At 38.1% G+C, this 27,485-nt stretch overlaps 1 protein-coding gene across 8 annotated transcripts in view; it reads right to left on the bottom strand.

Moving 5' to 3' along the window:
• Positions 1-27,485, bottom strand: part of LRRC4C (leucine rich repeat containing 4C) — a 563,896-nt gene that overhangs the window by 160,846 nt on the left and 375,565 nt on the right. The window contains exon 4 of one of the 8 annotated variants that reach the window (XM_063332667.1): positions 15,840-15,939. The exons of the other annotated variants lie outside the window; for them this stretch is intronic. The gene's annotated coding sequence lies outside the window, so the exon portion shown is untranslated. The remainder of the gene's footprint in view (positions 1-15,839; positions 15,940-27,485) is intronic. 8 annotated transcript variants of the gene reach the window in all.

Raw genomic sequence — 27,485 nt, 5'->3', positions numbered from 1 at the left:
TAAAGAACTAGTTATTCCTTAGAAATTTATTTTAAATATATCCTGTTTTCATTGATACAAGTTTGCAGCATAATCATCTTCATTTACACAAATCCCCGTTGTCATTTCTCAGGGATCTGCTAGTCTTGTTCAACTTCCCATACTCTGTTACCATGTGTCAAAAAGAAAGCATTATGCCTTATTAAGTGACATTACAAATAGAACCTTCATCCCAAACTGAAATGGAAAATAATTTTTAAATAATACTGGCTAATAACCTCCTGTGGCTTTTCAAAATCCTTTCTATTTTACAGAATCTAAAGTCAATCATTTTTTCAGGCACTCAGGGAGAGAATATCTACATTTCTTAATTCTCAGGCAGAAGAGTATGGTCTAAAAGGCTGCTGGTGTAAAAGTGACTCCATATAGCATGACATCTGTGCTTATGTGTATCCTAATTAAATTAGTCAGATTTCTGCCAGACACAACAGTGGACTTGAGTGTTTGTTTTGCAGTCGGGCCTTAAGTGAGCTGTTGATAGCATACCAAGACAGAAATTTATAACAGGGAGCAGAAACTCATAAAAATACCTCAGAAAGCATATTTAGATTCCCATTACAAAACACACTATAATAATTGTCTCACCGACAGCAATGACTTTGCTAGAAAATTCTGACACATTAATATGACAACTAAAGGAAAATATTCAAGTTTAGACACCCAATTTTCTTGCCAGTTCCATAGGACGATTGGCTGCAGATACAGTTAATCACTCCACTCATGCATCAACTCTTCATAAATCTGCCTTTCCCCACATGAACAATATTTATGAAAGGGATTATATGATTTGACTGCTTACAATTGCAGGTGCTGGATTTTATGGCCCATGCACTCCAATGGAGAATTATACTTTTAAGTGCATAATCCAAGTGTAAAAACTTTTGATCAAGCTTTAAACAGCTGGTAAAATAGGATTTACTAGTAAATCCTGTGGACCCTCCCCTCCTTAGGTCTCAAAAGTACATAGACACTAATGTTGCACCAATCAAGTGAGCAAAATCTCAGCAAGGAAGGTAAGTTTAGATGCAGCCCATGCAGCTACACATCCTTGATCACAGTCTGCATTAACTCAGGTGTTTCTTCAATGACCTTCACGTTCATTGAAGCTATGTCCTAAGGTACCAATAAGTTTTAGCAAAAGGAACTTCCTTTCCATTTTGTATGTATTGCCCTATATATTAAAAAGCAAAAGACCAAATCACATTAGTCTCCTCTGAGAAGCACAGGGACATCACAAGTTGAAAGCAATAAATACAGCATTTCTTTTCTCTACCAGATGGCAATCTGATGCTTGTCTTTGCAAGCATAAATCCAGAAACTTAACTTTTAGAGTTGGTTGTTGGTTTTTGTTTGTTTGTTTGTTGAGCAAAGTAAAATTTTAAACTGATATCAGGAAGTAAATCTTACAGAGAAGACTACATTGGCAATATAATTGGAGCAGCTGGAAAAACTCTTTAATATAAACAAATATGATTATTTTAAAAGAAGGGAAGTTGATTTGCCCCCTCTCTAAGCTTTTTAATTTTTCCTCTTAGGCAAGGGTTATGGGTTGGGGTTTATTACATCCCAGAGAAAAATCCCTCCAGAGTTTGCGAAATTGTTATTGCATTTACATTTTTGCTAAAAGTGCTTTGGCCAATGCTTCCCTGACAACAGGCACTTTTTGTGTAACAGTTCAGAAAACAGACTCTAGATCTGAAAACATAATGAAACTTTTTCTAAACAAAAGTTTGGAGTAGTCTTCATGTTTACTCTCAGTTAGGTAGAGCACGATTTTAAAACAATCTTTATGTCCGAAGAGGCAGTCAGGCTTCAAATGGAATTCTGTAAGTCACCTACCTTCTACACCATATGACAGGGATACTTTATTACTGCACAGAGCATTTGTTGCTCTTTTACCACTAACTTTCTTTGTGTCTATCTCATTTGCATTATAGCACTTTCAAGTCACAGCCCTGAAGGTGTCATGTTTAATTTACTTAATGAATATATGATAATTTATGTCTGTCCTGTTGCTTGATGGTGCATAAATGTTCAGCTAGATTCATCATCTTCAATTTTCTTTCAAGAAAAAGATACCCTAAACTTGCAAATGTTGAGCTAAATAATAGCACTTTGAAGAGCAAAGCATATCCAAAGGACAGAGACACGTGACTTCTGCTTTGTGACCTAATTCTCTAGTTTACTTGAATAAATAGCTCCATAATAAGAAAATATGCTCTCCTATAACTACTAAATCATTTGTAGCATTTCAGTATTTTTTGAAGGAGGGAGTTGTTTGCAGTACTTCACAGGACAATGATAAAAAAGAAATAACAACTCATATTTAACACTTTAACTGACTTCATCTACCTGGACTTGTGGAAAGATTTGACACTGTCTCATATGACATCCCTGTCTCTAAATTGGAGAGACATGGATTTTATAGATGGACCACTCAGTGGATAAGGAATTGGCTGGATGGCTGCAGTCAAAGACCTGCGGTCAACAGCTCAATATCCAAGTGGTAAACAGTGACAAGTGGCGTTCCTCAGGGGCTGGTACTGGGACCACTGCTTTATAACACCTTTGTTGGCGACATGCACCCTCAGCAACTTTGCTGATGACACTAAGCCATGTGGAGCTTTTGACATGCTGGAAGGAAGGGATGCCATCCGGAGAGACCTGGACAGGCTTGAGACGTGGGCCCATGCAAACCTCATGAAGTTCAACAAGGCCAAGTGCAAGGTCCTGCACCAGGCTCATGGCAATCCCAACCACCTACAGTCTGGGCAGAGAACGGATTGAGAGCAGCCTTGAGGAGAAGGTCTTGGAGGTATCAGTTGATGAGAAGCTCAACATGAAATGTCAAAGTGTGCTTGCAGCCCAGAAAGCCAACTGCATCCCGGGCAGCATCAAAGGAAGCATGGCCAGCCAGCAGGTTGAGGGAGGTAATTCTGCCCCTCTACTCCGCCCTGGTGAGACCCCACCTGGAGTGCTTCATCCAGCTCTGGGGTCCCCAACATAAGAAAGACATGGACGTGTTGGAGTGAGTCCAGAGGAGGGCCACGAAAATGATCAGAGGAATGAAGCATGTCTCCTATGAGGACAGTCTGAGAGACCTTGGGTTGTTCAGCCTGGAGAAGAGAAGGTTCCCGGGATGCCTTATTGCAGCCTTTCAGTACTTAAAGGGGGACTACAGGAGAGATGGGGAAGGACTCTTTATCATGGAGTGGAGCGACAGGACGAGGGATAACAGTTTTAAACTGAAAGAGGGGAAATTTAGATTAGATATTAGGAAGAAATTCTTTACTGTGAGGGTGGTGAGACACTGGAACAGATTGCCCAGAGAAGAAACATGTAAGTTAGACCTTTCACAGCATTTTTTTTTTAAAGTTATTATTGTAGAAACAGCAAAATTTTTGTCAAAGCCATGAATCTTCACAATAAGTGTGTGTGCCTCCATTTAGGACTATCCTTATTTTCCCCAGTTTCTCTGCCTAATCCTTAAGCTGTTTGCTCTTGCTGTTTTTTTCTCTTCATTCCTTTGCTTTACTCTCAACTGTTACATACATTATTATTACTTCTGTCAGTATATGGCTCACGTTCTCTCAGCACAATTCTCTGAGGAAGCAAATCAACTGGAGCTTGCTCTGCAGCTTAAAGTGTAAAAATAAATGATTTCTGATTCTAAAGTGTTTGAGGTTGTTTGGTTTGGGTTTGGGAGTGTTTTTGTTTTGTTTTGACTTGTTTTTCTATTTTGGGGGGGGTTTGTTCTGTTTTTTTGGTTTGGGGCTTTTTTTGTTGTTGCTGTTGGTGGTGGGGTTTTTTTTTGTTGTTTTGTTTGTTTTTAAAGGGAAGTCCTACCTTTAGTTACATTGATAAGAACCTTAGTATTTGGAACCAGCCTTTCCGCCTCCTTGGTGCCAAATATCCTACATCATCTACCTCACTCTCTATCTTTAGCTAAAGAGTAAAAGCAAGATTTTCAGAATCTCTCACAAAAGGTGTATATTCCAGCAACAGTCAAAGCGAGTAGACTTTTTCTGAAGTATCCTTCCTAAAACAGAAAGCCACTGAAAGATGAGACATCATGTAAAGGACCAAAAAATTCATCTCACTGTCAAAAATTTTCACAGAGGTAGTGTGCCATGCCTTATTTTATTTAGCTGCATTTCACCATATGGTCCCTTCTTTGCTTCTCACCAGTTACATTCATTTTGGTCACTTAAATGGCACTAGTGGACCAGTGGCAAAAACCAATACATAACTAATACTGTGGCTTGGTCTGGGAAGAAGTCAGGATCAAGAGCATACAGCTAAAGGGTTTTCTGGCATCTCACTTGCAGAAAGCTCCAGCTCTCTGAGCAGCTGGAAGAAATATTGCAGCTGTTACAGCCCTGACAATCAGAATGATCTGCTGAGGATGGCTGCTGTGCAAACGGTCCTTTGTGGCATACACAAGATACTTCCTTAGCGGTAAGTGGCAAACAAACTACAGCCTGGGAATTCCTGATGCAAAGAGCTGTCCTGCTAATTAATACTGGAGAAAGCTGGTTCTACTCCCACTTTTACAAGCCACTCTTCATAATTAAAAATCAACATAAAGTGCTGTGGGGAAGATTTTAATTTTTTATCTGGACTTGTTTAATTTCTTCAAAGGTATTGTAAATGACAAAGAACTGCATAAGGTAAAATTTTCTTTGCAAAGTTCTTCAATATCACTATTCAGAGGAAAGTAAATCAGTAGTATTACTCCATCAGCATATTGAAAAGTTGATACCTTTTCAAACACATATCTCCAAAAAGATAAGTAGGTCAGGAAGCAAAAGCCAAAGTGTGTTCCCAACCATAGTGGCAGGTCCCACGATAAACAGGCATGGTAGACACACAACAATCAGGAACACAATGCACAAATGATTCTTTTGGGTCAAGATATGTTCCCCTTCCAAAGCAACGACAGATGGACCACAATGAACAGATTCTTGAAGTGGGAAAAACAGAAGCCAAAGGTCAACAAATGAAGTACAGAATAAAAGGTTTGGATGGTTTTGGAAGACTAAGGTGGTGAAGGCCTAAAGCTACATTTATACAGTTGTTTTCAGCTTGAAGAATCATTAAGAGCTTCATCATAATGGTCCCTCAGTTATACATGTAGAAAAGTCTTTTTATGGAAAGCCAAAGGATCATAGAAACACAGAATAATCTGAGTTGGAAGGGAAATTTAAAGGTCATCTACTCCAACCCCCCTGAAATGAGCAGGAACATCTTCAACTAGATGTTGCTCAGAGCTCTGTCCAACCTGACCTTGAATGTTTCCAGGGATGGGGCATCTACCATCTCTCTGGGAAATCTGTTCCAGTGTTTCACCATCCTCACTGTAAACAATCTCTTCCTTATATCTAGTCTAAATCTAACCTCTTTTAGTTTAAAACCATTATCCCTTGTCCTATCACAACAGGCCCTGCTAAAGAGTTTGTCCCCATCTTTCCAGTAGGCCCCCTTTGAGTACTGAAAGGCTGAAATAAAGTCTCCCTGGAGCCTTCCTTTCTCCAGGCTGAATAATTCAAACTCTCTCAGCCTTTCTTAATATGAGAGATGTTCCATTCGTCTGATCATTTTTGTGACCCTCCTCTGGACTCACTCCAACAGGTCCGTGACTTTCCAGTGCTGTGGACTCCACAGCTGGATGCAGTACTCCAAGTGGGGTCTCACCAGAGCAGAGTAGAGGGGGAGAATCACCTTCCTTGACCTGCTGGCCATGCTTCTTTTGATGCAGCCCAGGATATGGTTGGCTTTCTGGGCTGACAAAACACATTATAGGCTCATTTCCAGATTTTCATCCACTAGTACCCCCAAGTCCTTCTCAGCTAGGCTGTTCTCAATCCCTTCATCCCCCAGCGTATATTGATACCAAGGCTTGCCCTGACCCAGGTGCAGGACCCTACACTTGGCCTTGGTGAGCCTCACGAAGTTCACATGGGCCCACTTCTCGAACTTGTCCAGGTCCCTCTGGATGGTGTCCCATCCTTCAGGCATGTCAACTGCACCACTCAGCTTGGTCTGTTCTGCAAACTTGCTGAGGATGCACTCAATCCCACTGTCTACGTCACTGATGAAGACATTAAACAGTACTGGTCCCAATAGGGACCTCTGAGGGAACAGAACCCGTCATGGATCTTCATCTAGACAGTGAGCCATTGACCACTACCCTCTGGATGCGACCATCCAGCCAACTCCTCATCCACCAAACAGTCCACCCATCAAATCCACATCTCTCCAATTTAGAGAGAAAGATGTTGTGGGGGGCTGTGTCAAAGGCCTTATAGAAGTCCAGATAGACAACATCTGTAAGCTCTTCCCTTGTCCACTGATGTAGTTACGCCATCATAGAAGGCCACTAGGTTGGTCAGGCAGGACTTGCCCTTTGTGAAGTGATGCTGGCTGTCTCAAATCACCTCCCTGTTCTTCATGTGCCTTAGCATAACTTCTAGGAGGAAGTATAACTCTCTCAAAGATGGAACAATGCAGGGTTTGATGTTTTGGTGGGTTGTTTGCGGGGGGGGAGTTCTTTGGGGAAGGGGTGGGGGGAGAAGGGAGTTAGGTGTTTTGCTGTATTTTTTACCATTTCAGTACAACAGAAAGGTGGCAGATGAATTTAAGGATGTAGAATACAATCATCAGGATTCAGAGGTAAACTGAAATCTGAGCTTGATACTAGATTTCTTGAAAAATCTGCTGGTCAAATTCAATCCATAATGACTACAAACAGTTGTTACTTTGCCAGCTGGTAAATCCTCAGAAAGACAAGCAGCAGCCATTGAGACTCATCCCCTTGCAGTATCTGAAATATAGGTTCCTCTTGAAATATCTTCAATGATAAAAAAGAACTCTTCCTCTCATATGACAGAACATGTTATAACACTGTTCCTACAACAGGGACGGGGGGGGGGGGCTTGTTGTTGTTTTTTGGTTGTCTTTTTTTTTTTTTTTTTAAAGTACTAAGACCTGAACATCAAAATTATTTAGTTCAAGTGAGCTCTTTTCTGCTTCTGGTCAATAGTATCACATTTCTCAGATGAAAAGTAAAACGTTATTTTTCTTAAATGTTAGATTATAATGAAAGCAATTTATCTTCAACTGGTCCTTCTTATTTCTCATTAAAACAGCATCTAAATTCAATGTTAGGTACAATGTATGTTGTAGGAGCACAGTGGGCATTGTTCAAATCTCCTATTCAGAAAGTGCATTCAAGTAATGAGCTTTTGTAGAATGTTAGCAATCTAAGAACACCCACATAAATTTCCCAAGATTGTATGTTATTATATAGAATATAGGTAGAATTATCACACCTAATTAAACATCACATATACAAGGAACTTTGTTTATACCTCACAATAGCCTTTCAGTTTTGAAGCTCATCTTTAAACTAGCTACTTATATCAATGAATAAATAAGGTTTGATTCTTCACCAACATAGCAATTTTATGCCTTTTTTTTTTAACCTGTTATAATCAGAAGTTATATGATTAGGAGTCAGAATGAATGAAATGTATGTTCAAGCCCAGTTACAAACACAAGGTAGTAAAGAATTTGATTTTGGCAGCATTATATACTCAATTCACATTCATTTTTCTTGGTATGCACTACAACACAAGATTCAGCGGAAAGCAAAGTTGGATTAGGTGTGATCTAAAACTTACTGCTGAGTGAGAAATCCAGAGTCCAGCTTCCAAAGATACCAGAACTTCGGGGCCACAAGATCAGAAAGATTTCTTGTAGGCAAGAACGAAATGAGTAATGTCTACTTTGCTTGAATATTACAAGGTTTCAGTAATCATTTTGAAACAGATTAAAAATACTGAGTGTGTATAAATTATTGCCGTTCTGTTCTCATCATATCATATAGCTAGCACCCTAGACTTCTCTGTATGACTTGTGATTTGCTGCTTGCTAGTTTAACCCTTGCATTAGCGCTTAATACTACACTGATACAATTCTTTTTTAATTCAAAACAATTGGCACAGACTTGAATACACAAAGGGGAGAAGTTTCGTCTTTTAGTCATTATGCATAACTGTTACAGTTGACACTTACAGGTCATTCACAGAGAAGGTGTTGTCATTCACAGCTGACCTTGGTTTACTCCTGTGACCGCTTTTTGATGAGGTGACCAATAATCAGACTACCTATAGATAACCCCACTGCATAGATATTTTTTGTCATCCATTAATTTCAAAGAGCTGTATCTACTCTAGAAATCATTTCTGCAAGACTCTTCCTACTCGATCTTCATTTCTCGGGAACTTTCTACTAGTAAGTACCACAGGTATTTTGTAAATATGTATTTCTAGGACAGCTATACACTAATATTTATATAAACTTACTAGATACACCAGATGGTTTAATTATAAAAACAGAATATACCAGATAAATATTACTACTTGTTTTATACATGCATTTTCCTGTCAATAACTTGTCTTTCCAAGCTACTTTCATGTAATAGCTAATTATATCCTGTGGAAAACAAGTAATCCTTTAACCCTGCAGCATTTGGCCCATCATTTTCTATCAACCACATACGCTAAAGCTGACACTACCAAATATCCTTTTGGACAGCCAAAAGAGAAAAACATACTTTTTGCTACAGAACAGCGCACATAGCATGCACATTATTTGTTATTTATGAAGATCCTCCCTTTATAAGTCACACACTGAAAGAACTGAAAACAGTAAATGTTACACTCTACACAATGCAGGCTATCAACTAACCTTACCACCGTGCATTCAGGCAAAAGAAGCAGAATCATCGAATCACAGAATCTTCATGGTTGGAAAGGACCCTCAAGATCATCGAGTCCAACCGAACAACCTACAATCTCTGCCACTAGAGCATGCCCTGAAGTGCCACATCTAGGCGTTTCTTAAACACCTCTAGGGATGGTGACTCAGCCACCTCCCTGGGCAGGCTGTTCCAGTGCCTGACCACTCTTTCAGTAAAGTCATTCTTCCTAATATCTAATCTAAACCTCCCCTGCCGCAACTTCAGACCATTTCCTCTGGTCCTGTCATTATTCACTTGGGAGAAGAGGCCAACACCCACCTCTCTCCAACCTCCTTTCAGGTAGTTGTAGAGGGCAATGAGGTCTCCCCTCACTCTCTTCTTCTCCAAGCTAAACATGCCCAGCTCCCTCAGCTTCTCCTCACATGACCTGGTCTCCAGACCCGTCACCAGCCTGGTAGCTCTCCTCTGGACAAGCTCCAGCACTTCAATGCCCCTCTTGTACAGAGGGGCCCAGAACTGAACACAGTACTCGAGGTGGGGCCTCACCAGTGCCGAGTACAGAGGCACGATCACTTCCCTGCTCCTGCTGGCCACACTATTCCTGATACAAGCCAGAATGCTGTTGGCCTTCTTGGCCACCTGGGCACACTGCTGGCTCGAGTTAATTGTGGCATCTAGTACTCCACTTAGTTGTTTTATTTTAAAAAAGAAAAAGGAACAGACATAGCCATGCAGGCACATAAAATGACAGGTGAAATCTCTTTCACCTGAAAGCAGTTAATTTCTTATTACTCTAGTTACCTCCCCCAGTATGTGGCTGCAGAATTTATCAGTTTTGGTTTCGCATAGCCTTTTACGTCTTGATATCTTCTTCTAAATATAACTTTAAAAGTAATCTGCAATCAATGGATACACAGCACAAGACAAATGGGAAAACTAGTATTCAGAAGTACTTGAGTAAGGTGTTTCATTTTGAAAAAGGACCCTATGGTATGTTTACCATACACAAAGTACAGACATATCGCTCACACACAAAGAGTAAAATCTCATGCGTTTTAGGATTAAAAGATGTCTCTGACCTGGCTGGGATTTCAGCCTACGGATATATTTGGGTTGAGCATTCATTGATACTCATGTCTCTTTAGAAACATCTGACCTCTAATATTCACACATTAAGTGGAAATTAGTTATCAGCTCTACAGGAATGAAAGGGAATGATATATATTTTTTTTTAATTCCCCATTATTTTATTTAATTCCCCATTATTTTAATAGTCCAGAGCTGGAGAAGGAGGTTTCCAAAACTTGCCTTAGTACTTTCATTCCCTACAGCCTTTAAATCCTACTCTCATAGATTTCATTTTATGTGCCTGCATGGCTATGCCTGTTCCTTTTTCTTTTTTAAAATAAAACAACTAAGTGGAGTACTAAATGCCACAAGTTTATAATTTAGAATTTAAAAAACAGATAAAAACAGCCACTAATTAAAAAATACTTAATATATTTTTTCTGAATTTATTGCCATCAAAATCGAAGTCCAGATTCAGACCATGAGATAGGATGCAGCTGGTTTCAACATTATGTTGCTTATAGGACTTTCGATAGACAAGAGACAGCATCACATTGCTATAGGGTTTTTAATAGGCAAGAAACAACATCACATTGTTATAGGTCTTTTAATAGGCAAGAAAAAAATATATGGAGAAGCAGCCAGCCCAGAAGAGATGTGCACTCAAAGTACTAGGGGGAACATTGCTTTCTCAGACACTCTCCCCTTGCCATACTTCTCATTACATTTCCTCGAGCATGACGGCTACCCAGAAGGCATTTTTATCTAGTACAGGTGCTTCTAAATCACCCTCACAATCCTTTTGGTTTTCATCTGGCTATTACTCAAACACAAGCCTTTTTGCATCACCTGCCATAAACATTCATTTCATCCTACACACAAAGCAATCTTTATAACTCCCCTACTGAGGCTAAGCTTGCGCCAAACAAATACCATAACCAAAGGCATGCAGTCTTCATCAGAATCATGATGTCTTTGTGTCTGAAGACAAGTGGTGTGAGTTAATTACAGCTAGCTGATTTACCTGGGTGCCAAATATAGAGAAATTACCTAGCAGTTTTGTTCTGCTTCTGGCAGAAAAAAAAAGCAAACACAAAACAACAACAAACCCTATTTACATTTTACTCCTCACCACCCTACCCCACCCCCTCTTAAGTACTTTTAAAAGTCTGTTTCTCTCCCTGCCTCATACACACGCTTTAGATGGAATCAGAAACATGAACGAGAAAGGAACGGAAGACAACCATAAAAGGCACAAAACAGATACAAGACGCAAATTTTAAAAAGGCAGTTAAAATTCCCGAACTCCAAAAGTAACATTTTTGCAATGTTACAACACATGTCTGAATGAGCTCTAATCATCATTTGGACACTTAGGAGCAGTTTTGCTCATGCATGCATCCCAGCAGGGCACACAGGTGTATTGCTGCAAGTCATTCGGCACAAGTGAGGTTTCACCTGGTAAACAGAATGAAAGAGTAATGTCCTTGCTACTGTGCGCACCACACCTCACTGCATCTCAGCATGCTCTGCGGCAGAGCATTTAGAATGCTGTGCTTCACAGAGTGCTGGCACTGTGCTGCAGCTCCGATGATGCTTCAACATGTATTTCACTTTAAATACCAGAGACATCACAGAATGCATGAAGGCATTGTGTAGGGAGGCCCAGAGTGCAACCTGAAGGGCAAAGCAGCCGCCTGTCAACACTGCTCACTCAAGGAAAATCCACCAGGCTGATCTGGCATATACATGTTCATATTTTAAAGGAGAAACAATGGCTATTCCCAATGCTCACCTCAGAGTTCAAAAACCCAGCACTGTGCCTCCTCTAGCAGCCCTCTACCCTTACAGACTAAGTTCAGGCTGAAAAAAAAATGACTGTTTCTTCTCATCAAAGGCCTTCCTTATGCTGATTTCTAAAGGAAGACCTATATCCACGAATACAAGTAATGATCAGGCTTGCAGTAATCTAATTTCAGTCTTAAGCGCAGGCTGCCTGAAAGGACAGATTTTGATGCCAGGAACTGCCTGGAGTTCATATTATGCAGCCATGTGGATTTTAGTAGTGTTATTCCTGTATACAACATTATTTATGTTCACAAATATTATTGTATAACATATTTGTTCCAGTCATGCTGCTGAGGTACTGTAGGAAATAAGTTTTGGGGGGGGGGGGGGGGTGTTGCGCTTTTTTTTTTTTCCCCCTCCAGAACACACTGAATGGAGTAGAATTAGCGCAGTGGTTCTTAGTCATGTAACTGTTTCTTGTATGCACTGGGAGCAAACATATTGTGTGAATGACATCAGCACTGCAGAAAGGTTGACAAAATATTACCAAAGACAGACATTTCTTCAAACCTCTCAAAGATTCAGACAGACTTCCAATTAACTATTCATATCTTTGACAAATTTGCATACTGGTAAAGCATTCAGCCTACCCTAAATAATTCCTGCCATTTCAGCTGGAGATAGGATTCTTCTGCCTTTTTTCTGTAAATTTTGTAGTTACTTTCCATTAAACAACCCTCTACTTCTGTCCCAGCCTCATCTGCTCTTCAACACTTTTGCACAGCTTTGCTTAAAACAGCAAGACTATTTCACCTGCATGTTTCTTAGACAGTCTGTTTTCTTCTAAATGACCTCCTCCCAAACACATCAATTTTGCAGAACCAAGGTGCTGTTGAAACCAGAGCAAAGGAACAAATAAAAAATCCTCTAGAGCATGAATTAAGAATTCCCCTCAATGCACACAATTAGTTCATTAATCAATTTAGCCATCAACAGGGGGAAAAAAATAAAAATTGAAGTCTTACTTGAGATCTTGTGAGCACTTAACTGACAAGATCTACTGACAAAGATTAAACATGCAGATGTGAAAGTGATGGCCACATGAGCTTTATGAGCAGGTGTTACCCCTAACATTATATACCATGGCATCTTAGATGAAATATATTGATGTATCTCACCCAGTGTTTTTGCACTACAGTTCTATTTCAGCTGTAGTTTATATTTTAATAAAATATCTCTATTTAAAGAAGTGATTGAGAATCACCACATCTGTAGATACCTCCCACTGTTGTTTACCAGCGCAGATAAAAAAATTGTCCCACCTCTACCTGGAATTCAGACTTTAAACATTCTAGTATCTACATGTAGTCTGATTTCCAGAGCTATTAAGCCTTGTTATTTATTGAAAAGTTGACAGTTCGGTATGGAGAACTTAAAACCTAAATCAAGACATCTGGGGATTCTTGTTCTCACTGTAAAACATGACGTAAATGTAAGTGAGTGGAAGCTTGCAAAGAACTCATGGAATCTTAGATCATCTTTTTTAATGACTCAGCCGGAGGCTGACATGGTGGTAGGTAAGCATCTCAGACTATATAAAACATGCTAGAAGAGTCAGAGGATTCTCATTTTCTAGGGTGCTACAGTCAAAAAACATTGCCAAGTCTTACAATCACCATTTTAGGAAGAACTGCAACTAAAGACAAAGGTTATACCATCAAATATCAATGATTCACAGGCATAGCTGTGGGCTAAAGAGGTTTTTTCCCCTATCTATCTAGAACATGAATCGGATCAGTGATTCCGATTGATCATATTTCTTCCGTCTTAAAAAAAAACAACAAAGAAAACCCCAACCAAACAAAAAACCACCAACAAGAAACCACAAAACAAATAACCAACACCACCAACAAAAGAAACAAAAATTGCTGTTCTGAGTACGATCATGTGAACTCACTAAATGGCAAGACATTCCTTCTTCTTTGTTCCTGAGGGAGCTCTGGAGTAGGTTCAATCAGGTGGTCCTGTCTGACCTGGAGTATCTTGCCTTCATACAGAAGCAGTATCTTCTATGAGACATCAGACCCAGGAGCATAACACTGTGTTCACAATTCTGTCTTTCACTTCAACCCCCTTCCTCCCACTTACAGCCCTGTTCTAGGCATTGTTTTTCACACATGAATGTCAGCAGCATTATAAAACTCTTTCCAGAAACACCAACGATTATAAAAAAGTGTCTTATTCTTCCCACACAGGAGCTATGAAAATGCAATTAATGTGATAGTGATTCTAGACAGTTAGTTACATTGCGTCAATTTGGCCTCAACGTCACACTAAATTCACATGGTTTCCAATTACTACAAAAGCAATAAGCTTAGTTTTGTCTGACCACAATATGCCACATATATGTATTTGATTTTAAGTGTTGCAATGGATTTAGAAATTGGAAGTTTGTTGCCACTACCTTCTGCCAACACTTCCAAAGTATTTTAGATTATTGTAGCTTATGTTCAAAACAGCAATAAAAGTAATACTTTCATTCTTGGTACCAATTCAATACTTCATGTCAGAGTGTGCAATTCGGACAAAATTAACATTGATGTTCCCCTGATATAGACCCACCAATTATAATTTCTAAGTAGAGATGAGATGAAATGGAGAAATACAACACTACTTAGAACGAAACCCCAGATTTCGTTAATGTTTTTATTATTCAAATAATTATGTCTTTATTCCTGTTATATTAGCTCACTGCAAATTATTTTCACAATCTTTGATTAGCATACCATTGATTATGTAATTTTGAAATGTTTTCTTGGGGGGAAGTGGTTTCCTTTGTTTACTTCTATTCTTGAGAGACTCAGTTTCATTTAAGAGATCACAAAAGGGTTTTGTTTTCCGTCACTTACTGGGAAACATGAAGTGTCAAAAAATGACTGTTGGCTAGAATATATATACATATATTTTTTTATGCAGAATCTTAAAAAAATGCATTTTTTTATAATTTATCATGCTTTCTTTCCCCAACTTATTCTCTTTTCTAATATGGATTTTGAAACCATTAATATAGAATACAAAAATACTGTTATGAATCAAAGAATATTATAAACAAAGATTTGGTTTTTTACCTGTCTCCATTTTAAAAACAGTCAGAAGTGCAAGAGATTTTCACATGGTAAATATTTTTGTTTAAGCTCCTTCAGGCCTTTACATTTCAATAGAATATTGATGGTTATTAAATGTTCCACAAAAGTTATTGGAGATTACCTAAATTCTTTTTCCTCTCAATAACATAGCTCTTAAATCAAGGGAAAAACGTTCTATTTTTTAAAAATGTAGTTGTATTTACTAGATGGTTTTCTATTGAATTCTTAATAACTTACTTTGACTAGTCCACTGTTTTTGCTTTTTAAAAAACTTGCTAAGGAATCATATATCATGAAACTCTTACCATAGATGGAAATAGAAAAGTAAAATCAAGATCATGTACTGCTTTCAAAGCACAAAAAGCTAATTCTATGTAAATAATTTACATTCCTGTGGAAACTGCTAGTTTATCCGTTCCTCAAACTTAAATAACAGAATCAGTTCATAACACCGTGTGCTTGGTTACTTTTAATTTAAGGATTGGCTTAAGAAATTAAGTAAAAAAAAATTACCGAGTTTTAAAACAAGAGTATCTTTACATAAAAGTACTTGGTCTTATGAAGTCATATAAGTCAGATAAGATATGCCTTCTGACATAACTTAAATGCCCTAAATCAACTTTGGATGCACTTAACGGATTCCATGGACTACATTAGAACTAAAACTTTGATGCTTTGAGTCACATTAGAGTCTATTAATTAGATGCCTGAGTGACCATTTTTTGATGGCAAAGATATCCCCCTGAATTTCAATTTCTCTCAATACTGAAGAAATAATTTTTTTTTTGAGAATTTACTCAATAAAAGAAAAAAAAAAACAACTCAAAACTTGGGAGTCTGAAAAATTACTAAAAGCAATTAGCAGTGTATTGCATAGGCACTAAGCAAAAAATGCATATTCATGAAGTGAATACATTACACCAACAAAAGGAAGCAATAATATATTTAGCCAAGCTTTAAATTCTTTAGACTAAAAATAGTAGTAATTCTGTAGGTAAAGGTATTCAGCATTTAGTGACACAAAACATGCTTACCTAGCCAACATTTTTCCACACTGAAGTCAATAGTACTGCTTCTCTACCTCACTGAGGCCAAAAAAATTGCTTACACTCCACTGCAGCAAAGCATTCTGATCTGCAATACAATTTCAATATCAGACAAAATCGCCAATGAGTAAATGTAAACCTTAATGAAATTCACAGCTAATTCATCTGCTATTGGTGGAATAACACTAGGATGTGATTAGTGTAAATAAGAAGAGAATAGGTGTTGGGTAGATTGAATTAGAACGCTGACTAGTCCATCAAGTTTATTGTATGGATCCATTAGAATTATACAAGGAAAAGGACAGTAGGATAACATGGAGAAAGTCTGCCCTAAGTGAGATGGATTTAGTCTTCAAACAAGACGTTTTGTCAATTTTTTCTTTACTTTTTTTTATAGATAATGTTCTTTAGACACAGGTGAAAATTACACATGTAGTTTCTCTCTGGCTGCATGCATGCCTATCCCTGGCTAAATTACTTGGGGGAGGTGGGAGAAGAGGGAAACAACCTTTTGAATACTATCCTTTTCATTTACTCCCACTACTTCTGTGAATTTTTCTTTTTCTTCAGAAAGAAAAGTGCTGAGAGATTTTGTTAGACAGAGAGACAGGAGTCAGAAACAGACTGAGAGGAAGGAAATCAAAGATCCTGACTTTTCAGCTACTCCACAGACACCTGTCCAAGAGTCGTGGTGAGCCCAGGGAGTCAGGTTCCTAAGGAGCACTGATATAGTCTCACTCAGTGTGAAAGTGAAAATGCCTCCAAACATGAGGCTGATAGACCACAAGCACAAAGTAATATGGAATATAATTTATCTGGAAATCCCATAGAAATTTTTGCATGTTGTGTTGTTTTTTTTCTTTCTTGATTACATGACTTTAAAATAAAGAACAAGTCATATCTAGGAATGGATTTTTGTTTAGTATACAAGTTACCCATTCCAGATCTTCCTTCTGTGCTAAGAATTTCATAAAGTCAAGTCAGTTGTGATTAATAACTTAATCACAAAGAATTTACAAAAGCACAGAGGAATATTGGACCTCAGTAGGTTAAAGTTATTAAACAATAAACTTAATTTCTGCTGAGCTACAGACACATTCTGCATGGAAGCACCAGCAAGGAGAGATGGAATTTGACAGTTATGGATGTGAACAGAAAATAAGTTTTTTAAACATTTTAGAAATTCTTCATTTTTTGTTGTTGTTTCTGCCATTTTCCATCTTAACCTTAAATTGAATTTGGTCCTTAAATTGAATTTGGTCCTTCAATCTTTTTTTACATTTAAAAGTTAATAATTTAAAACTTAAAATCTCATTATTTAAGAATAGTTACCAGGCAGGGAAGGTACAGAACAGAGATAGAAATTTTTAATATTTACAAATAAGAATCAAAGAACTTGCTGGTGTAGGACTAAAGCCTGTGGGACTATAGCCTGGGCCTTGCAACTTATGGCTTTCTGAGTAGGACTCAGGATTTCTGTCTTTTTAATGACACAACATACTACTTGGTATTACAAGTGTGGTCGTAAGCATCTTTTATTTAAACAGATTAATTCTTTGCTCAAAGCTATGCCACAAAATTGGATCTTCTTTAATCAGACCTTAGAAGTGAAATTACAGATATTCTATTTACTGTAATTTGAGTTTACTGTTATTTATTTTCCTTCCAACAGTTGTATCCAACCTCTACAACACAGCCAGGAACCTTATCTTTTACAGGAGTCTAGTGTTCTTCTTGTGACAAGGTAAGCAATAAATCCCAGAGCTACATTTTGGCAAAGGAGCAAAGATTTTTAACTGATTGGTTTTGACAAACTGAAGAACCACAACACCTGTTTCAAGCTTCCCCCACCTGGCTTAAATCACTACTGGATCTGAGCTATTTTTTTGAAGCCTTTGTCAAACCCTGATTAGAACTAGGTGGTGAACAATTAATGTTTTCAGTTCTGGATGAGAATAATGGTTTGGACAAAAAGCTCTGCTCCCTGGGAAAACCTGTACAAAACCAGAACATCATCACAAACCGAGGTTTTTTCCCCAGTAGACACCATCACGTACAGCACAAGCTCACCGTTCTATACCATATCATTCTATTCTGCAAATTATTTCAAGGTCATCTTCACTTTGAAGATTATTCATTGTTAAAGCAAAGTCTACCAAACTGTTGTAGATGTGACAACCATACTCTTTATTCCTGTATCACAGAGTGAAGAACTGTGTAACTAACAACATCCCATAAGTGCCTGCAAGGGCTCATCTCTGAGATACCTTCCAGAAATTCCACTGATGGAGGTCATTTGCAGACATGTCATGACCACACGTATGTATGTATGCATCTCCATACTTCTGTTTTAGGCATGTCTGTACAGGACTTATCAGAAGAAGATGAAGACAGCATCTTAGTGGGTGTTAGCTTTTCCATCAGTTTCCAGTTACTATGGGGGAATCACTCTTATCTCTAATGGAACATGGCACAATTACTTCTGTCCAGCCCTTAGAAAGTCTGAGAAACTTGGAAAGAAGTGATGGTGCAGCATTAGAAAGGCAAATGCTAACCAGGCTCCAGCAGGTTAAGTAGGGAGCTATAATCTTTCCCTAGATTAAGTCACATTTTAAATTCCGTACTCATTATGCATCTCTTTAGTTAATGATGTGTTTTCTACAGTGATCCAGTTCAAATCTAGTTTAATCAAATATATATTAATGAACTGTTATTAGCCAGAACTAAAACTGAACCAAAATGTCTTCAGTAACAGCTGAATTTGAACTGGAACTGAAGAATTTCCTTGGTTTGATTCCCTAAAAATGAGTTATTTCATTACCTACCTCTAATTTAGATCATGAAGCTCACACAGATAATTTTGGGAGCAATGAATATCTATGATCTAAACTCATAATACAAATTTTCTCTCTAACTCAGCCTTCATAGTGGCAAAATGTAGAATGCTGTAATGCATTTCTGAGGAGTGGAAGAGCTTTTAAAATATTTCCACAGAAATGAAGAAGGTAGGTTATCGAGATTCTGTGGCCTCCTGATGAGAATACAGGCACGACATGTCAGAAAACTATGGTCAAGTTCTGCTTCACCTGAATTGGGGCACAAATTTTCACCCCAGGTCACTTCAAATCAGGCAGGACAGCATCTCTGTCTCATCCCTGCCTGAGATCCTTGATTTTGTACTATATATTCAGGATCACAGAATATGTTGGGTTGGAAGAGACCCTTAAAGGTCATCTAGTCCAACTCCCCTGCAGAAAGCAGGGACATCTTTGACTAGATAGGTTGCTCAGAGCCTCATCAAGTCTCGCCTGGAATGTCTCCAGGGATTGGGCCTCCACCACCTCTCTGGGCAACCTGTTCCAATGTCTCACCACCCTCATTGTAAAGAACTTCTTCCTACTGTCTAATCTAAACCTACCCTGCTCTAGTTTAAAACCATTGCCCCTCGCCCTATCACTACATGCCCTTGCAAACAGCCCCTCCCCAGCTTCCTTGTAGGCCCCCTTCAAGTACTGAAAGGACACTATAAGGTCTCCTCGGAGCCTTCTCTTCTCCAGGCTGAACAACCCCAACTCTCTCAGTCTGTCTTCATAGGAGAGGTGCTCCAGCCCTCGGATCATCTTCGTGGCCCTCCTCTGGACCCACTCCAACAGGTCCACGCCCTTCTTGTACTGAGGGTTCCAGAGCTGGACACAGTACTCCAGGTGGAGTCTCACGAGAGCAGAGTAGAGGGGGAGAATCACCTCTCTGGATCTGCTGGCCACACAGTTCTTTTGATGCAGCCCAGGATGTGATCGGCCTTCTGGGCTGCAAGTGCACATTGTTGGCTCATGTCCAGCTTTTCATCCACTAGTACCCCCAAGTCCTTTTCCACAGGGCTGCTCTCTATCACGTCATCGCCCAGCCTGTATTAATAATGAGGATTGTCCCGACCCAAGTGCAGGACCTTGCACTTGGCCTTGTTGAACTTCATAAGGTTTGCTCAGGCCCACCTCTCTAGCTCATCCAGGTCCCTCTGGATGGCATCCTGTCCCTCTGGCCTGTCAAACACACCACTCAGCTTGGTGTCACCGGCAAACTTGCTGAGGGTGCACTTGATCCCGCTGCCTAAATCGTTGATGAAGATATTGAACAGCACCAGTCCCAGTATGTATCCCTGAGGGACACTACTTGTCTCCCCTCTCCAGATGGACATTGAGGTACTGACCACCACCCTCTGGATGTGACCATCCAGGCAGTTCCTTCTCCACCGAACAGTCCACCCATCAAATCCATATCTCTCCAACTTAGAGAGAAGGATGTTGTGACAGATGTTCCATTGAAACCAATTCTGTTCCACTGTAGAGTTCAGCAGCAGTGAAAGAGTATTCAAACACAAATTCTATTGGACAAAAATATCCTGCCCTGACAAAGCACTCAACCAGGAGTCAGTCTACTTCTTCCTTGCAGTTTACTGAAGATATGGTCGTTTGTACCTGTATAGAGCAGTAAAGCTCTTATCAAAGCTTTTTCACTTTCTCTCTTGATCACTGAATTCTTCCATCCTGATCCCTTGATCTTATGGCAGTTAAATATGGACGTTCTTTCAAATCTCACTTTCATAGCTTTTTATCGTGCTCATCTTTCCATTTTATCTCTATTGCCATCATTTACACAGCATCAAACAAATTTCTTTCTCACATTAGAGCAGCTAAATACCTTACAACATCCGAAGTTGTCTTGCTATACTCTCCTGATTTCTCTCCCCCAATGATGTTTTGTACATTGGTGTTTCCCATAAATAACATCCAGGGCATTTTATATTTATATATACACACACGTATATAGTGCCATCCTATTCATTTAAAAAATGCTTAATAACCTGCCTTATCCATAGTCCCGACAGACCATTAATATCTGGCATCAGTTATGTTAGTAGCACTTGTTGCCATCGAGACAACTACTATCAGAAATTACAGATTCCCCACATGTTACTACTGTAACCTCAAGTCTTTGCCTCTTTCTGGTTTGCCTGTTTAGTCTCCTCTTGTGTCTTATCTAAAGCTCTGACTGGGAGTTATTTTAGGGAGGGAACATCTTTATTCTCTGCCTATCCAGTACCTAGTGTAAGGAAGCCTTGTTTTGAATTTGACTCTTCAGTCAATACTTCAGCAGAAATAGTAATAAAGATGCTCCTAATTCCATGCTGGTGACGGATGATTGCCTAATTCCAAATCATACTCACGCATTCATGAAGGTGCCTGCACAGCAATTATGATCATGATGACGCAAGTCAATAACATAGTCTTAGGTGGGATAATAAAACATACAACAATTCTGCCTGACCACCAGCACCACAAACTTGAAAATGACTGCTCAAGGCTGATCTTTGAAGAAGTTTTAGAATCCATTCACACCTTACACTGCCACTTATTCACTTTTTCAGTGGGAACTGGAGAGAAACAATGAGGAACTGGAGAGAAACAATGAATTATCTTGCCTCAGCTTGTCATGAAAGTAGCTGAGCCCTGGGAGAGTGATCAGTAACATCAAACCTGGGACCATATTGCAGACCTTCCTTTAGGGCTAGTCTACATCCCTTGTTTACAGAAGTATTTTTATATTTACATTGCAAAATTTCTCCAAGATTAATTCAAGGAACTTTTTTTTTTTCCTGTGTGTGTGTGTTCGTGCTTCCCCAGGATTTCTACATGTCCAATTTTGCAGCAGAAACTCCTAAGAGACCTCTGGACATCCTGGAGACATCTGCTGTACATGTAGCTATCTAATCCACAATTCATTCATAAGGAATCCAACGTTAATTGGAAATTTAGACTATTATACTTCTGTATTGGACCTATTCAAGAAAATAATACTTTTTTTTTTTAACAATCTCGAGTGGCTAAAAGCCATAAGCCAATGAACAAAGTTACTGGGTGTCAAATTCTGTGTTAGTGCAGTGGTTTTGCAGTGTCCACTTATGTAGACAACACATAAGTTCTGCTGAAACAGACACAGAAAGAATCTTTTGACTAGAAACAACAAATCAGATTTTCCTTCCCTACAAACATCAGAGAGAAATGAATGATTATGCCATTCAATCCATTACACACACCCCACCAAATACACTTCCTTACAGGTTGTTTTCAAAAGTATTTTGTTCAGTTATAAACTTACGTATTTCTGTTATAATAAGGTATCGGCAAAGAGAAAGAAACTAAATTCAAGGCTCACGTAGAAAATCTCAGCTTAATAACACAAAGTTGTAGATACATTTCTCACTATTCCTTTCAGCAGTTTTTGGCCAAACTCCCATTGATCTCCCAGTTATTATTAGATAAAACACTCATCTGCCTTTCCAACACTCTTACAGCCACAGGCATCACCTTAAATAAGCTGCAATTGAACATGACATTTAATGTCAAGCTCGGCACTGCTAATGCAATTGTGATTGTCTCTAGAAAAACCTGTAGCATGATTCCCTTTCCAACGTATGTGAGCTGTATATCCCTCTCTCCATCCTACTGAATATTCCTGGCCCAGACATTCTACAAGGCTAACACTGAATATCTTTGTTTCCTCCATCTCATCTCCAAAGCAAACTGTTAGTGACATTTCCTCAAGATTCCTTTTCCTCTAGTCTTTGACAGAAATAGACCCACATCTGCAGTCTCACAATAGAATGCAACAGTCAGTAAATTTTTCCTGTGGTCAATGGGTGTTGGGCTATTGGGATTTTTTTATTTATGAGGAGAAATAAAGAAACTTTATGCCCTTCCCCATGAATGCTTCAAAAATTACGAACACGCTTTTGTCTGTCAATAGCAGAGAGGATCTAGGCAGTAGATAGATGAGTTACATCAATGCAGGGAAAAGCAAGTAGAAGACTTCACTGAATTGCAACAGCTCTATAATTTCTGTATCACAAGAATACACAAATAAACCTTTCTGAAAATGCATTTTGTGACAGCGTAAAATACATTTTTATCAAATTATAATCTGATAATGTACCGCACTACAGATGGTAACAAGGGGAAATGCAAAGCACACTGTTGAAAGACTGTCACAGAAAAGCTGGTTTTGGGTTACCTGGTTTACTCATATTTTACCATCCTTGAATATCAGTGTCCTGGAACAATTTTTTACTATTTATAGATCTGCAGTAAAGACGGAGCTCAAAGACACCCATTAGAGTTCATTAAAAATGAGACTGACTCTGAGGAGAAAGAGTAGGATCCTATTATTCCCATTTCCAAGAAAACATTGCAAGACAGAAAATGGGAAAGACTGCTTGAAATTTTTACTAACTGTCCACAAAAGGATGAGGTAGAGCCCATGCGGGTAAGATACCTGTCAATAATGCTGCTGCTTCATAGTTCGATAAAAGGTGAAAATCTCCCTAGGCATACCAGGTTGGCTTGTTGTGACAAGATGGTGTTCACCCTAATTGTACCTGTAATGTGAACCTCCAAGAAACTTGGGTAGCCGTTGTAAATAATCCTTTGTATAATTTTCTGTTATTCTAGGCATGAGATACAGAAAATGAATTGCTAAAAATATCCATGTGCTTTATCCAATAGCAACATATGCTTAGAAAGCTAATGAAACTATTCTCACTTATAGATGGCAGGAAACAAATAGCCAACACTTTTTATAACAACTTGGACCTTTACAGTGGGATAATTTTAACCCTATTTAAATACCATTTGGGAACTAATCTATGATTTAGCATTGTGTTTGTCTTTGGAATTAAACAGATATCAACCTGTTCTCTCAGTGTCTGATGTTCCATGAAACAACATAAAGAAATTTTGTCAATCAGTACAATACATTAATTCAACCAAGGACAAAGCCTTACTCTTCTCCAACTATTTTGGTGTTTTATATTATCACCATTCACCACCAAGGTCTTTAAAGAGAAAAATCAATAGGTACAGCAAAATCCCAGCATTGCTATGATGTTGTTTATCCTGTTGTAGGTTGAACCTCAGCTTGAAGGGATAAGGCAATGAGGTTGAGACAAAAATGGTGGGATTTTTTCCCCTTGTCATTGTCAGTAAAGCTGGATGGATAACTTAGAATAGAAAGGGAAAGAAACAGCTTTTCCTAATCATAATGGCATACTGAATTTGCCCAGACTCCACTGGAAGCAAATCTCTGACTAAGAATGCCTCTTGCATAGTGGTTCACAGGGGCACCACAGAGAAACCTACAGGGCCAAATTTGGTCTTTGATGCAATGAAGATTAATTACTTTTAGAAATTATGGATATGGCTTACTGGAGTCTCGATTTTACCCTGGAGGAAAAATTAAAAACACTTAAAAGTCTGAAATAAAGCATAAAAGTTATCATAATCTATGGTGCACCAAAGTTTACATCAAAGTTTACCAAAGAATCAAGCGGGAAGCTTGAACTCAAATACCTTTGATTAATGGGGACTCTGACTTTTGTGAAAACTAGGGAAAACAACTTGTCCTCTTATTCGTGCTTTCTGTTTTTACCAGTATCTTCCTTGTTTGCTCAATTTGCACCGTTACTCTTCAAGAAGCTCACTTCTTGTAAACATTCTGTTCTGCCCTAGTCATGACAAGTTATTGAATATATTAATTGAATAATTTGGTCCAGTCCAGTGAACTAGAGCATATTCCTGAAGGCTGCTGGTTTCAAGTAATTCTTTTCCCCCTTTTCCCAATTCTTTCTCAAATCTGTTTTAAAAAGAACTGCCTTTTTCTTAATCCCTTACCTACAATCCTTCTAACAACACTGCTAAATATACTACCAGTATGCATGAGTTCTAAAATGTTTTTACAATGGCCTCAAACTGCTTTATAATATTATTTTCTTTGCAAGTTCAATAATAATTTGTGTGTGTGTGTGTACATACACACACAAAACAATGAAAGCTTTCTGTATTAAAAAGTGATAGAACTGTTTAAGCAATTACCACATAACTACAGTGATGTATGTAGTAATCATTGAATAAAATGTTATGTACAACTTAAAAGTCAGAGTGTGTTTTTTGTAAACTGATTAGAAACTATGGTGAGCAAGCAAAACAAATGATCTGATGAAGAAAAGGATGTTAAAATCAAGGTATCCATTTAATTGAAGCAAGGGGAGATTATTTTAAACAAGCAGAGATGTTCTATAGTACAACACATGTCTTTTAATTATTTTTGTAAATAAAGCTAAAATAGTGAAACAAACTATTAAAAATTTCTTCCTGATAAATATTTAATCCTTCGAAAAGCCACCACCTAGCATTATCATTTCTAGACAGCAGCTTTTAGCCACTGCCCCTGGACCCCACTCTCTCCAGGTGATGGGGACATCTACCTTCAAAAGTATAGATTTCCTATGTATGTAAAAAAGTAGTCAGATTCTCATCTGATACAAACAACTATAGTTTCATATAAATCAATAGCACTGACATGGTTCCACTAAGGGTAATGAATTTATGTTTCTTCAAGCTTTATTTCATGAAATGTTTTCCAAACAAATGTGACTTTTTCCACAGATAAATCTTGATGAGAATTTAAATGCTAAGATACTACAAAGCTACATATAGAACAAAGAAAATATCTGTTCTTAGTTTTCCACAAATAAAACAAAATCAAACCACACCGGAAGAATGTTTAAAACCTATGATGCAGGCGTGAAAAAATCTTTCTAGTGTAGGAAGTAATGGATTGTCTACTTTTTAGGATTATGAGATTAGTTACAGTTCCTTCAAACAAGTACTTTCAGGTATCTGAGAAGTGAGGAGCATTTGCATTAAATAGTGAAAGAGAAATATTACTAGGTTGGTTTAGGCAGTAAATAAGTAAAGCAGCAGTGTATAAGTGTGGTATATGTGATTTCTGTATGTTAGCATATGAAGCATCCAGTGTTAGAGTAAGCTGCGTCACTGGAACTTAGTAGCAGGAAACCATGACACCTACCAGAAAAGTCTGGCTGCAAAATGATCATTTCAGAAGGTATTTTTAAGTGGGCTCAACACTCAAGACAACACCGCTTCCCCTCTGCCCCCTGAGAGATGGAGAAAATGAGATGACAGCAATCAACAGAACCAATACACATTTGATGTAGCATCTGACAGCATTTATGTTAATAGCACTTTCTTGTCCTACTATCCAAAGAAATATGCTGTCAAAGCTCCTTATGCAACTGGGACATCTCACTATGGTTGTCTCATCTTCAGATAAGAATCTCCTGACAAAAATTTGTACTACAGAAAATGTAGAGTTAAGCTTTCTTGTTTACCAGTGAATTCAGTTCTTGAGAAATCTATGATCCAAACTTAAGTCAAAGCAAAGATTAGTTTGCTGCAACTACTTTGAGCCAATTGGACATATGAAGTTCTATTAAAATTTCAGAACAGCTGATCATAAGGCGTTTAAGGGGGTTTGATCCCATTCTGTTTCGCTAAGCATTAAACATTGTATTTCTAGCCTCCTAAAAAAAGTTCTACCCAGAGAAGTTTGTATTTCATGAAAGATATTTTAAGCCAACGTCAAAATATGAACTGACAAGGAAAATATTTCCACTTATTTCAAAGCCTTTCACTTAAACGCTATAATTAGATGTCCAACTTATTGGAGAATTATTTCTGCTTACTTCGAACACCCATACCAGTATTTTTAGTCAGGAAGCAGAAGTATATTGCTATGGGGTCGATCAACACACAAATGTCTCTGTTATATTAAATATATTAAAGTGAACACTGACTCTTTCTCAGAAAATTAATATTCTCCTATTAGACAGCAAGAAGCTTAATAAATATGTTACCAACTTAATGAATAAACTACTTTTTTTTTTTTTTTGGCATGGTGAGTTATAATAGGTGACTTAAAGCACTGCAGTACATTCATATTAAGAATAGGAAAGAGGATGCCCATGAAAAGTTCTGGGTAATTTTTTTTTGTTGGACACTATATTAATTTGGGAGGAGGCTGCCATTCATATGGAAGTCAGCTGCTAAATTTTCTTTGAAAAAAATAAACATGTTTGAAAACCATATGTATTTTTCACATTCAGATAATAAATGGTTCTTATTTTGAAATTATTGTCTGTAGAAATTTGTCTGAAAAGGTAAGAAATTTCCAGAAAGCAAAGTGAGAAAGGTGAGTCAAGGCTGTTTTTATTTTGATTTTCAGTTTGTCAAGAGGATCAAAAGCAGGAGTACTGAGTAGCTCTGATTTGCAATTTTACTTATTTTTATTTTTTTAAAAAAACTGTACAGACAAACCAATTTAATGAGGAATCTTGCTTTTTCTTTCTCCACTGTTGGATAGAGGAATTCTGTTCTTGTGTTAGCCTTTTTTGACATTGTGAATATCGAGAGTACTGGCTTGCCTTTTCTCTATTGAAAATATACTAAAACAATAATCCTGATAATATAGTATGCTTGTATGTTTCCCAGAAAGTGCAGATCCTTTCAGTGTCAGAATCTCCTACACTGTGTGGTGGACTTGGCATACCAAATCGGAGTATTTTACACTGAACACTTGAAAGTTGTCTGGAAGGTGTAGCTCAGGATATCACTAAGCTTAAATTATTTCATAAAATATTAACATAATCAATAGCTAAATTAATACATTAATGTTTGCCAACCCTGTAATAGGTAACTGCTTCACTTATCAGACCCAAGGGAC

Source organism: Chroicocephalus ridibundus, chromosome 4 (genome assembly GCF_963924245.1).
Source record: "Chroicocephalus ridibundus chromosome 4, bChrRid1.1, whole genome shotgun sequence".
Taxonomy (NCBI): Eukaryota; Metazoa; Chordata; class Aves; order Charadriiformes; family Laridae; genus Chroicocephalus; species Chroicocephalus ridibundus.
This window is presented reverse-complemented; position numbering and strand designations above follow the sequence as displayed.